Source organism: Scleropages formosus, chromosome 9 (genome assembly GCF_900964775.1).
Source record: "Scleropages formosus chromosome 9, fSclFor1.1, whole genome shotgun sequence".
Taxonomy (NCBI): Eukaryota; Metazoa; Chordata; class Actinopteri; order Osteoglossiformes; family Osteoglossidae; genus Scleropages; species Scleropages formosus.
In genome coordinates this window covers 2,887,785-2,900,796 of record NC_041814.1, presented here as the reverse complement: position 1 = coordinate 2,900,796, position 13,012 = coordinate 2,887,785, and positions in this window count along the sequence as shown.

Below are 13,012 nucleotides of genomic sequence, written 5' to 3'. Positions count from 1 at the left end.
CTATGTAAAAATCACTTTCACTTTGTCTTTGTCAGCAGTGGGTTTCTGCTATTGTTTGGGGTCACTTGCGTTGAAAAGCTTTGTGCTCTACGTATGTCAGCATAAATCAAATTATTTTTAATTAAACTTATTATCCTTAAATCTGGTACAGTGGCTACTTTTGAAGTTAAATATTTCAGTTTTTTAATTTTGCTTTTAAAATGGGGATGTTGCATATTAATACAGCACAATTATACACAATGTTCTGTACAGTGGCTGCTTTTTACTGTAAACCACCAAGGTATTCTCTGAATATGCAGTGTATTCCTGAGGTACTTTTTGATTACCCTTGATACAAAATGTGACTTCCTTTTGTAATAACTGCATATAAGGTTGGATTGTGAAAACAGCACAGACTGGTTCTACAAAAATTCACTTAATTATATGAAGTCATCTAATGATGGAATGCTGGTTTCCAAGGCTTTTTCATATAAGAAATGGAATGTTAATTTTCCAGTGCTGATGAAGGGGGGGCTTCAATAAGGTTTGTCCTTAAAGGACAGGGATTAAAGACATATATCTAAAAAAAAAAAAAAATCCATTTCTTAGTGACAAAAACAAGGCAGTTAATGGCAAATATGTTTGACACGTGAAAAAGTACTCTTGCTTCTCCGATATTTTTGTTACTGTATGTAATCCCCCCTTTCTGATAAGGACTTTTTGGTTTTATGCAATGTCTTCATTTTTTAACATTTTAAGGTGTTCTTTGTTGGGTTTGGTTTTTTTCTACATTTTGGTCCTTTCATGCTTTTAAAAAAGTTTAAATGCTGGCCACATGGATGATAAAGAACACTTCAAATTAGACAAAGCGACTTTGAATATAACCCCATGTACCACCAGGTCACGGTGCATTGACAAAGACCTCCTCCATGAGGTGCTAAAAGGTTGCTGGTCTATTGTTTAGACTGAGTTGCATGTCTTTAAATGGTCACAGTTACTGCCCTGTTATGAAAGTCTTTACCTCCGAAATCGGTGCATCTTGAAAATCGCCACTCGGAAAATCCAGGGACTGGAACCACTGACAACCGGTGACTTTCATCCAAGAAGTCATAATATGGGGTAAGAGCTCTGTCTCTCCACGCTACTCAGTGACTCATACAACCCACAAAAATGCCAGCTCATGTCCCCTCATTCTGACTAACATAGTGAGGGCTTTCCAGGAGCTGCCAAAATGTTCTGTCACTCCCACTTATCAAATTTTCAACCGTGCCACATGTCTTTATGACAGTGGACAAGATCAGGCTGGGTAAAATCATTTTTGCCATTGAAAATGTCCATAAAGCCTCTGCTACCTCGGCTCTTCAGTCCCTCGACACTGTGCACTCTTTCTCTCCCATCGTAGCCCTTACTGAGATGTTTGCTGTGATCAGCAACTCTTGTTATACCTTGAGATTTTTCCTTTTGTCCTGAAGAATAAACTCCCAAGTAAAGGAATGCCCCAGTTTGCTATGCAGCTCCATGCCAGTAACGCATAAGTTCTGGACGTGGGCTAACTAGAACACCCACTTGTTGCATTAGCTGCTTATGTCAAATCTACCCTTCATCTGCGTGGTCTGCTTCGTGACTTGGCATCCACCTCTCAGGCTGGTGAGTCATCCGCCAAACACCCACCTTGATGATGCAGAACATGGACTTGGTATACAGCAAGACCTGTAAGGCCATCCATTCAATGAGGCATACCAGGTGGATGTTGCTACAATAACCAGCCTTCAATATTTGCTTTATCCAACGGTTACCAAGCGCCACAACAAAATTTTGGATGATCAGGTGAACTGAGATGGAAGATTTAGTACTGAAAAAGGCTCGGTGTGCTACGAAATAATGATGAGCTGTTGGGACTTCCATTTGCTAAGCTTGAGGTTATCTAGTGGACAACGGGTCTTGTAGTTTGGCTGTTTCCTGTGTTACATTCCATGTCTGTCACATGGTTAGTGTGCACATGTCAATGTGCTCTTATGTCAAGAAAAATCATTACTTTGTTCTATGGTGCAAGGCTTAGTTTTGTGACCATCTATACTCCATTCCACTCATTTGTAAAAGTGTTCTGCTGCACTTGTCCGTCATGTTGCCTAAGCTCCGGAAATGTGGCAGGCAGACAACATTGTGTTGCTGGTGACTGTTGACTTCCAACCCGGATATCGCCTGTGCACAATCACAGGCGGTTGACTGCTTTTCATATTTCTGTACAATAGTTATTGCATAGTCCACTGGATTCTCATCACTTCCTGGAGCAGCTTGATACATTTGTCATCTGTTACTCTCCAGTTTGAAACTGTTCCTCAAGCTACTGGTTGTCTTCATCCCACTTCTGATACCAAGCGGGTTACTTCCTTGGCACAATTTAGACTGTTGTGTTCTGAAAAATGTAATTACAAAAAGACTCACGCAACACAATACAAATTACTAACAAGTAGTCACATCAGTCGTCATAGTTGCATTGTTCGTGTTCCAGGTTTGGAAAGATTTGGTGATCATTGTTGCTCTCCATAATAACTGGAAAAACATGCTGTATTGAAGACCAACACATGAAATTCCTGAACTTTTTTCTCTACCCAGTGCATTTAATTTTGTTTTCTCAAAATTCCCATACTGTTCAAAATGGAGCCAGGTAGTGCCATTCCTTCGGAATCAGCATTTTTTGGAAAGTAAATTTTGCTTAAATAATATACAGATATATGTTGGATGCATTGGATGAATTTCCCAGAATTTGGATGCAAGGTGACTTACTTGGTTTGAACCAAGCACTTGAACAACCATTTTTTTTCCGTTCTCAACAAATTGTAAAACAGAAGTTCCTTGGTTTCCCGATAATATTCTCTATAGGCACTGATCTAATGAGATGTGTAGTAGTCATTCAGTGTACGGCAACAAACCTTTTAACCTAGTGCTGTGAACGTGGATCTTTGCGTTATTCCTTCTGTAGCTATGGAACGTAATTATGCAAAGGGTCGTTTTTTCATAAACCTACAGTGTAATTTTTAATTGCCCAAGAATTTGCCTGCATTTTATAAAATCTGCACAAATTTATGCTGAAACGGAGATGGGTACATTTATTTTTGATTTCATTTCACACTCACTATCGCAATCCCTGGAATGTAATTTCTACGGGAAGTTGGAGCACATAATGTGGTGGAAGTATTTAATAGCTGATCTATGACTTTCTTGTGCACCTTTAGAAAGTCACCATTTGGACTAACAAACATCTCTATAATATTAATCTAAGATGACAAAATCATGAAAAAAAATTATAAAGAAGCCACATAAAATATTTCCAACTCCAGGTTAACAGTATAGCGCAGTAAACAGACCAGACTGAACAAGGTAAGGTTAGCGGTGCAGAGGGTCTGCACAGATTTTAACTTTTGAGGAAATGCCAATAAATATTTCTCAGGCCTGGAATCTCTTGTCTCTACGTACAGAATTGTGAAGAGACAGCATTTTTGTTGGTATTTATGGAACATCATTTTCTTTATTTCATATCTTTTAGTCATACATTTTCATATACTAATGCAGAAAATCTGAATGTTGTATGATACTTGTGTGCAGATTTGGGCTAGTTTTAAAATACTAATACTATAATTTTATCTTGACAACCCTGTTCACTGCACACCTGCTGTGTTGACAGTGGAACGTTATAGATCGGTGGTGTCAGATTCATTTATTGGCCTTAAAACTAACTGTAAATACTCTGATCGTAAAGAAATGCATAGTGTAATGACAACTACGATATTCAGTAGGTTGTCACAGGTAATTTTTCCCCTGTCCTTTTCATCACTTTTAGCAATATATCCCTGCTGCGAAAAATTGCAAGCAGATGTGAAATGGTACCCATATGGTTGATTATAGAAAATGTGCGTCAAAATCATAACCTCCACAGAACAGATTAAGCGTTTAAATTCTGCTATAGGAGTTTAGGTTGGCTTATATCTCGCTATGTAATTAATTTTTCTAGGTAAGTTTTGCCACTGATTAAATTCACTTATCATGACTGACTCCAAACTGGAAACTATTCATAAATATTTTGGAAGTAAAATCTGAAATTTGACAATCTTTATTTTTTTCCTGCTGTAAAAATACTCTTGTAACTTTCTAAGGGTGCAGGTGTTTCCCCAACGTACAATAGATCCTATCAAAAGAATTTTGGTTGGAAAAATGTTTACTTCCAAAATTTGTCTATTACCTGAAAATTGCAATAGCAACTATCATCTTTAGTAAGGGTGTATGTGTTTCTAGCTGCCTTTTTTTTTTTTTTGGTGGTTGGGTGGCATGACGAGTAGAGCTACTGTCTCAGAGCGCCTGTGTGGTGTGAGAAGACGTGGGTTCGATCCCTGCGCGGTCTGAGTGGAGTTTGCATGTTTTCCCCATGTTCGTGTGGGTTTCTGCCAGGTGCTCTGGTTTCCTCCCACACTCCAGACATGCTGTTCAGGTTCCCCCATAGTGTGAGTGACAGTGTGTGTATGTGTTCCACTGATGTATGGATGAGTGACCCAGTGTAAGTAGTGTATCTAGGAGTGTAAGTCTTTGCTCTGGTTTCCTCCCACACTCAAAACACATGCTGTTCAGGTTCACACAGAGAGTGTGTGCTCCACTGATGTATGGATGAGTGACCCAGTGTAAGTAGTGTATCTAGCAGTGTAAGTCACCATGGTGAATAAGGTGTGTGGGCTGATAACGCTACATGGAGTTCATTGGAAGTCACTTTGAACAAAAGTGTCTTAAGTAAATATAAAGTTAATTGATACCGAGTGCAATGCACAACATTTATTCTAGCAGCAAAGGTACCCAACATGTTCTTTACATGGCTAAAGTTGTTTTAAAGGTACAAAACAATTGCCACTTAACTGGAACAGGAGAAAGTGTCATTTTAATGAAATGTTTCAGTGAAGTGCAGACTCTCTGCCGCACACAAATCCCCTGAGGTCTGTCTTAATTTATCTCGGACGCGACCCGAATTAAAATTTCCATTAGGTTGCTCCGGTGTGGCTGCTTCTATTCGGTGATTCCTGTTCTTATGAGCTGTGACATTGTGACCTGGTGCTGTGACTGTCCTTCCTCCAGCTGCAGGAGCAGAGTGGGCACTGCGGACAGAACATCACCTGCGCCATATAGGTTTGAGGTCATCGGGCTCTTTGCTACATAGCAACTTGGCCTTATGAACTTTATTTCACTGGTACCTTCGTACAAGGCCAACCTAAGGTGTTACGTAAGCATGTTTTACCGCCGTTTATAGAGCAGAGTGATCTTAGTGAAGCGCTCAAGTTCTTTGCTTAAGGGTACAGTGTAAGTGGTTGGATTTTAAGCAGCAGTCCTCAGGATGCAAGACAACAGGCCAAGAACGACGCAAAAAACTGTTGTAAAAAAAATACATACGATATGTTAATGTTTGCTGGATGCACCTACAATGTGAAATGTACAAAAGAGACCCAGGGTGCACGGTGGCACAGAGAGTAGCGCTGCTGTCTCAGAGCGCCTGGGTGGTGTGAGAGGATGTGGGTTCGATCACTGCTCAGTCTGTGTGGAGTTTGCATGTTCTCCCCGTGTCTGTGTGGGTTTCTGCTGGGTGCTCTGGTTTCCTCCCACAGTCCAAAGACATGCTGTTCAGGTTCCCCCACAGTGTGTGAGTAACAGAGATAGTGTGTTCCACTGATGTATAGATGAGTGACCCATTGTAAGTAGTGTATCTAGCAGTGTAAGTCACCATGGTGAATAAGGTGTGGGGGCTGGTAACAGTAGAGCTCATTGGAAGTTGCTTTGGAGAAAAGTGTCTGCTAAATAAATAAATGGAATGTAAGAGCACACAGTCTTGATGACTGAAGTATTTATGATGAATAAATGTAAACCACAAGGAGAGTATAAAACAGTTTAATTGTTTGGTACCTTATTATTGCTACTTTATGGTATCATTCAGTACTTCTGTATGTGAAACACTACAAGCCAAGGCTGATGATGTAAGTTTTTTTTTTTTTTTTTAAAAGCAAAGTGTGGGGCAGCTATGGGATATGTGTCACGGATACAACACAATACCAGTGCAACGTATCCTCTTGCATTTTCCATAAATCTCTGCATTTCACTTCCGCTGAAATACCTGCCGAGACAGATCTGTGTCCACAGCTCATATAAACACCTGCCTGCGCTACAGAATACTTACGGTTAGAGTCACATTTACGTTTATTGGGTTCGCAGACGCTTTTCTCCAAAGGGACGCGAGAGCGACACGCGAAATACGTCACATGAACAGGGGTGGAGACTGGAAGGCAGCCACGTGACTCTTTAACGATATTTCTAAATATAGCAAACGCCTGGGGAATGCAACGTGTGCCCAAATCCTCTTTCGTGGTCCCGCGCGTCCGCTACCGCTAGAGGGCAGTGCGCTGCAACTTGCGGAAGAGCGGGGCGGCTGTGTGCGCATGCGCACGGAGGCACAGACGGACACGCGCTGCTTCCGGGACGTGGAAAAACTGTCCCCCCCAAAGCACGTGCTTTACACTTCTTCATTTCTTTGTCCGTTGTGGCGTGCCTGCGCACCCCCCCCCCCGCCCCCAACCCACCTCCACTGGTGACATTGCGCCCACTGTGTGTTCCACCTTTCACACCTGCCACTCAGGCCTTGCTCGGCAGCAAAGCCCGTGGTGGGAAGAGTGGTACCGCTGAGAGTGCGGGTCTGTCCCGGGCGACAGGGCCACGAGCCTCTCCTGCCCAAACGTGCGTTTCCACTCCAGTGTGCATGTAAACACCGCCTAATTTTAGGAGCGTTACTCTGTAACGTACAGCGTTCCCCAGATAAAGGGGCTGCCCAGGCCAGTCCTGCATGCGCTCCTTTCTCCTAACAACAGAGCTGTGAATTTTTGGGTGGGTGGCAGAAGGATGAGCGCTGCGGAGCCGGGTCGGGCCGAGCAGGCCACCGACGCCAAACTTGCTCTTTGTACCCCATGGATCTTGTAGCGTGCAGCGTAGCGTCATGGGCTTGGATGGGGCGAAGAAGGACGCGCAGCCAGCGGTCGTCTCGAACGTTTTATTTGAACGGCGGCACACAGGGAAATAATGCTCTCCGTCTGAGGACCTGCGGTAGTCACCCTTCCTAGCCTGCTTAGTGACCCCCACCTCACTCTCTCACACAAACCATCAGTCACCACCATCATTTTGCCTGTAAATCGCCCCAATGGTTGCACACCTGCTGTACTCATTTTTCCCATAATGCAACTATTTACATTAAACACATTTCCCACTGAAACACAGTAACACACATTGTTATAATATGCTGCTCTTTGACCCTCTGTGGAAATCTAGTGAACAGTACCAATTTCTCCTCAGGATTCTACTTTAATTCTGCCTCTGTTCCTCCACACACTCAAAGGCTGGAGGGGCAGAGTGTGTCTCAGGTCACTGTGCAAGGAAAGAGTACTTTTACATTTATTCACTCAACTTGCACTTTGCTTCAGTGTAAAGCTTTTACCCATTTACACAGCCAGGGAACTTTACTGGAGCAATTTAGGATAATTTCCTTGTTCTAGGGTTCCACAGCAGGAGGTGGGATTTGAACCTACAATCTTTGGCTCCAAAGGCAGCAGCTGTATCCACTGCTCTCGCTGGAACTCGCTGTGGTTTGCTCCTTCGCCTGAGTCCACGACGCAGCGGCTCTTCATCCCTCTCCTCTTCAGCGTCCTCGTGGGGCGCGGTGCCGGCGCGGAGTGGCGCTGCCGGTCCCAGATGACGTGGAGCCGAGGGCGGGGAAGTTCGAACTGCTCTCCGATCCACATCGTGACAAAGAGGAGGCTACCTGATGGGCGACTTACCCCTTTCCGGTTCACACCTTACCACGGTACCTTTAATAGCAACGTGAAGAGTAACGGCCGCTCTGGGGGGTTTTAACATACATTCTTATTGGGTTTAACTGTACAGCTATAAGTTAAAAGAGTCATTTTAGATATAACTGTCTGCAAAACCCAGCGTGGGTCAACAATGGTCCTGGTGGCAATGGCAAGAACATGGTAAGGTCTGTCTCCCTAAAACCCCTGTGGTTGTTTGATCTTGTTCCGAAAGGGGCACATCCTTTGCGAACTTGGCTCAGACCGATGATGACGGTTCGCTTAGGGGACCGGACCACCCTGCGTAATTCCGGCCTATCGAGATGAGGGTTGACCCGACCCTCCATCCACAGGGCAGTAGCCTCGCTGCAAGAGTAACTGCAGCGCAGGGCAGCAGTATGTGTGGCGCGACAGCAGACACGACGGACAGATCGAGATTTTTGTATCTTTGTGCGAGTTACGAATTTCTCTGGACGGGTGTTAGTCGAAACGTGAACTCCGCAGCGGAGTAAAAGGGGGTTGCGGCACCCTCTCTTCCACGCCCGTCCGCTGCGGGCCTCCCGGGACAAGAGCGTAGTGGGCTAAGTGTGTTTTGGACCGCCGACGCTGCGCCGCGGTGACCTCGTGCCCGGTGTCGCCGACAGCACTAACAACCTTCTGGCTGCCGTCCGGGTGCGAGGGGCATCCCGGGACGAGCGCAGGGGCCGAGCGAACGCGCCCTCCTGCGCTCATTAAACGCAGTCTCCTGTAACGCACAAACATGTGAGGCCGACTACGGAATCCGGCTGCTGCGTTGGAAATTCCGGAAATTTCTTTTTCTTGTTTAATGTTCCCCAGGGGGCAGCAGCAGTTATAGCGCTATAGTGGTAGTAGAGTGTGGGAAATGATTCCGAAGTGGCAAGAAGCTTGATCCCAAAGTACTGCACACAACTGATGCTTACTCGGAGAGTTCCGAGCGAGTCTCCGAGGAACCCGGCGGCGCAGACATCCTCGCCTGCCGTCGCATGACTCCGTGTCCCCGCGGGTCTCCCTCTGCCTTCTTCCCGACTGCCGGCAACCCAGAGGACGCCTGGGTTCGCTGGAGGAGACAATTGTGTCTATGGTCGAAACTCAGCGTGTACTGCCACGTAGCCATCAAGGTGACCATCAGTATCTTCCATGGACTGTATTTATTATTTTCCATATATTTATTCAGCTCGTGCCTTTGCCCATGGTGACTTCCAGTGTGACATTAATGCTAAGGCAAAGTGCACTTCGCAAAAACGAACAGATTACGATAATCCAGGATGAAATATCGTCGGGCAGATAAGAGCAGATGAACCGAGGACTCATCCTGACACGGTCACCGGGGCTGTCGCAGCGGTTTCTTTTCCCTTTTTGTGGTCTTAATAGAAATGGCGCAATATCTAGCGGACATACAGTAAGCAGACCTTCAGCTGATTAAAACGTCTCTTCTCCTGGTGTGTGTAGGTTTCCTTCGGGTGCTCTGGTTTCCTCCCACACTCCAAAGACATGCTATACAGGTTCCCCCATAGTATGTGAGTGACACAGAGAGAGTGTGTGTGTTCCACTGATGTATGGATGAGTGACCCATTGTAAGCAGTGTATCTAGCAGTGTAAATCACCGCGGTGAATAAGGTGTGTGGGCTGATAACACTACATAGAGTTCATTGGAAGTCGCTTTGGAGAAAAGCTTCTGTTAAATGAATACATGTAATGTAACCTGGCTGCCGGGGAGAGAAAAAGCAATAACAAGTAAAGTCTACATGCTGTTCCTTTTATGCACACTTCTGTCCCAATTGCACGTGGTAACGATTACGAGTAGGCGAGCGCCGCGCCGAGAGAGTGGGGCTGTTGACAGGAGATGGGAGCGGCCATGAAGCCGTCTGGAGGCAAGGATAGCAGCGGGCCGACGCGCTGTGTGAAATAGCTGAGAAACGCTCGCGCGTTCCAGTTGGCTGCCCCGCTCTGCCGTTGGCGTGCGCTGGAGGAGCCAGCGGCGTGTCAGCGAGTTCGCCCTGGCCGTCTGCCAGCCTTCGCCGCGGCCCCTCCATCCCATCGCAGGGCGGCCCCACACACACCGGCTGGGAGCCTCGCGCGTTTCCCGCGACTCTCAGGATTCGGGCTCCCGTACGCGTGCTTCGCGGACTCTGCCAAAACAGGCGGTCGACTGTAATTCATCTTGTGATAATTTATGCGAGGGAATTAATGAATTATTCATAGGCAGACAAAAAAAATATGAATGCCTTCGTGGACACGGGAAACCTTCAGTCACTTGTTTACGAGCGACTCCTGACTGTTGTCGGTTCCACCGCCTTGAAAACAAGGGCACGGACCTGTCGCCATCACAGCGGTTCCTTGAGCAACATGGTGGATGGTGTGATGTGGCGCAGCGCGGTAACCTGCTCTACAAGCCCGGGGCAGTTGCACGGTGGTCGGTGGCCCCGCCTTATGGCCGTGATGGTACCGAGCCGTGACCGCTTACGATTGAACTCAGTTCCAATGTAAAGCAAACGGTGTTGGTTGAATCGTGATCTGCAGGACTCGACAGTAGGCGGACGTAAGCAATTTCTCAACCATCTCTGGCCAGCAGGGGGAGTAGTGGTTCAAGCTGACACCTCGCACTCCAAGGATCCCGGTTCGCTCTTAATTTCACACGGTGGAGTGCGACGCGACGGAACGACCAAACGTCCTCCTGTTTTACTGGGAAGTCCAGCTGTAATTCCACCCAGCTGGAGAAGAATTCCAATCACGTCACGTACCTTCGCTGTAAGGTGTCGAGCAACGGAGAAATCCACCGGAACGTCGGCCGAGCTGAGAACTCAGGGCTACGGGGTGCGCGGAAGTGAAGGAACTGCACTCGAACATTTTTATTGCGGTCCATCTTACCCCATTACACCAGTGTCGGTGTTTGCAAGACTGCAGCAGCTAACCAGCTTCGTGGGGTCGGAAGCTTTTTAGTTCACGTGGAGCAACGAGGCTCAAGTGCCCACGCCGCAGCTCATGTGAAGAGCCTCACCTAGTTACTCAGAAAGATCAGAGCTGTGGGGCAGTTTGTAGTGTAGCGATGAAACCTTCCGCCTTTGGACCCAAAGGTTGCAGGTTTGAATCCCACCTCTGCCTGTAGTACCCTTGAGCAAGGTACTTCCCCTAAGGTGCTCCAGTAAAATTACCCTGCCGTATAAACAGGTAAATATTTGCATTTATCGTTAACGTTGTAAATTGCTTCGGAGAAAAGCATCAGCGAAATGAATGAATGTAAATGTTTAATAATTAAAAAAAAGCCTGCATGCAGCTACCGGTGTAATGTACACTGCTTCATAGATTGGAGTGTGACGGCTTGACCGTACTCTAGAATCATGTCTCTATCCGAGTCTCCCCACTGTGGATGTGATGCACTCTGTTGTTCCGAGATGTACGTGGCTTTGGAGAAAAGCGTCGGCTGAATGGATACATGTAACTGCCCAACTGCGGCATATTAAAATGCATCTTTACATGTACACTACTTACTTTCCTGCCCTGCTTCTTCTACTTGACCCAACATCTTTTAAGGCTTTTTTTTAAAAGAAAAAAAATGTTTCTTTTCTCTACTTCGAGACCCACACATCGTCTGAAACCGCTCGTCCCAAGTGGGGTCACCGCGAACCGGAGCCTAACCCGGCAGCACAGGGCGTAAGGCCGGAGGGGGAGGGGACACACCCAGGACGGGACGCCAGTCCATTGCAAGGCACCCCAAGCGGGACTCGAACCCCAGACCCACGAGAGAGCAGGACCCGGTCAAACCCGCTGCACCACCACGCCCCCCTCTCGAGACCCACAATTCAATCAAATAGCAAAATGAACCAAAACCTCATTTGAAACTAAAGGAATAAAGAAATAGATGAAACAAATGGAAATTGAGAACAAATACCACTCCCATCATCTGCACCGTTTGTGTGTTGGTGCTCATAGACCAAAAAGTCCAAAATTGGGGTCAGTGCCTGGAGATCAGAATGCAGAAGTTACCGTTTGTGTCTGGATAAGTGGGTATCTTCATAATGAGTGCCCAGATCCTGGGCTTCGACCACACCTTAAGGCATCTTACATTTATTCATTGTGGGAACACTTTTCTCGAAAGGAACTTGCAGTTATTTATCCATTTATACAGCTGGGTAATTTTACTGGGGCAATTTAGGGTAAATACCTTGCTCAAGGATACTACAGCCAGATGTGGGATTCAAACCTGCAACCTTTGGGTCCAAAGGCAGTATCCCTCACTACTCCACTGCCACCTGCCCCTTAGTTTGTGCCGATTCATCCCAAGCTGCCATGTCGACAGTCACTCCCGGACTCGTTTTGTTCGAGCTCAGGATTGCAGAACGTCTCACGCAGCTGAGCTACAGTCTCCCTTTTTCTCTCCAAAGGGTTTCTCGCAGCGGATGGAAAACTCGAATCAACGACGAAGAGCCAGCAGGAGCGGTGTCCGCCGGGGCGAGAGCGTGGTAAACCTCTCGGTTGGAACCGAGAGATTAGCAAATCTCAGTTTAGATTCAAATTCCGATTTTGCTTCCATCCTAAATATTTTGCGAGAGAAATGATTCCACTGCCGGATTCAGGGAACAGCATGTTTTCCTGCAATAGGAATTGGTGTCGCGGCGCCTGGGTGGTGCGAGAGGACACGGGTTCGATCCCCACTCAGTCTGTGCGGAGTCTGTATATTCTCCCCGTGTGGGTTTTCTCCCACATTCCAAAGATATGCTGTTCAGGTTCACCCATAGTGTGTGCATGAATCAGTGTAAGTAGTGTATCTAGCAGTGTAATTCTTCGGGTGCTCTGGTTTCCTCCCACACTCCAAAGACACGCTGTTCAGGTTCACCCATAGGGGGTGTGTGTGTGTGTGTGTGTGTGCTCCACTGATGCATGGATGAGTGACCCAATGTAAGTAGTGTATCTAGCAGTGTAAGTCACCACGGTGAATAAGGTGTACGGGCTGATAACACTATATAGAGTTCACTGGAAGCTGCTTGGGGAAAAAAAAGCATCTGCTAAATACATGTAAATGCAATACAAATTAAAATAGCAAAGAAATAAAGATGGGAATGCTGAAATTTGAGATGTGCCTTCACAAATTTACCTTTACTCTATTTATACCATCACCTACCTAAAAAACGCAGGGAGAAAGAGCATGA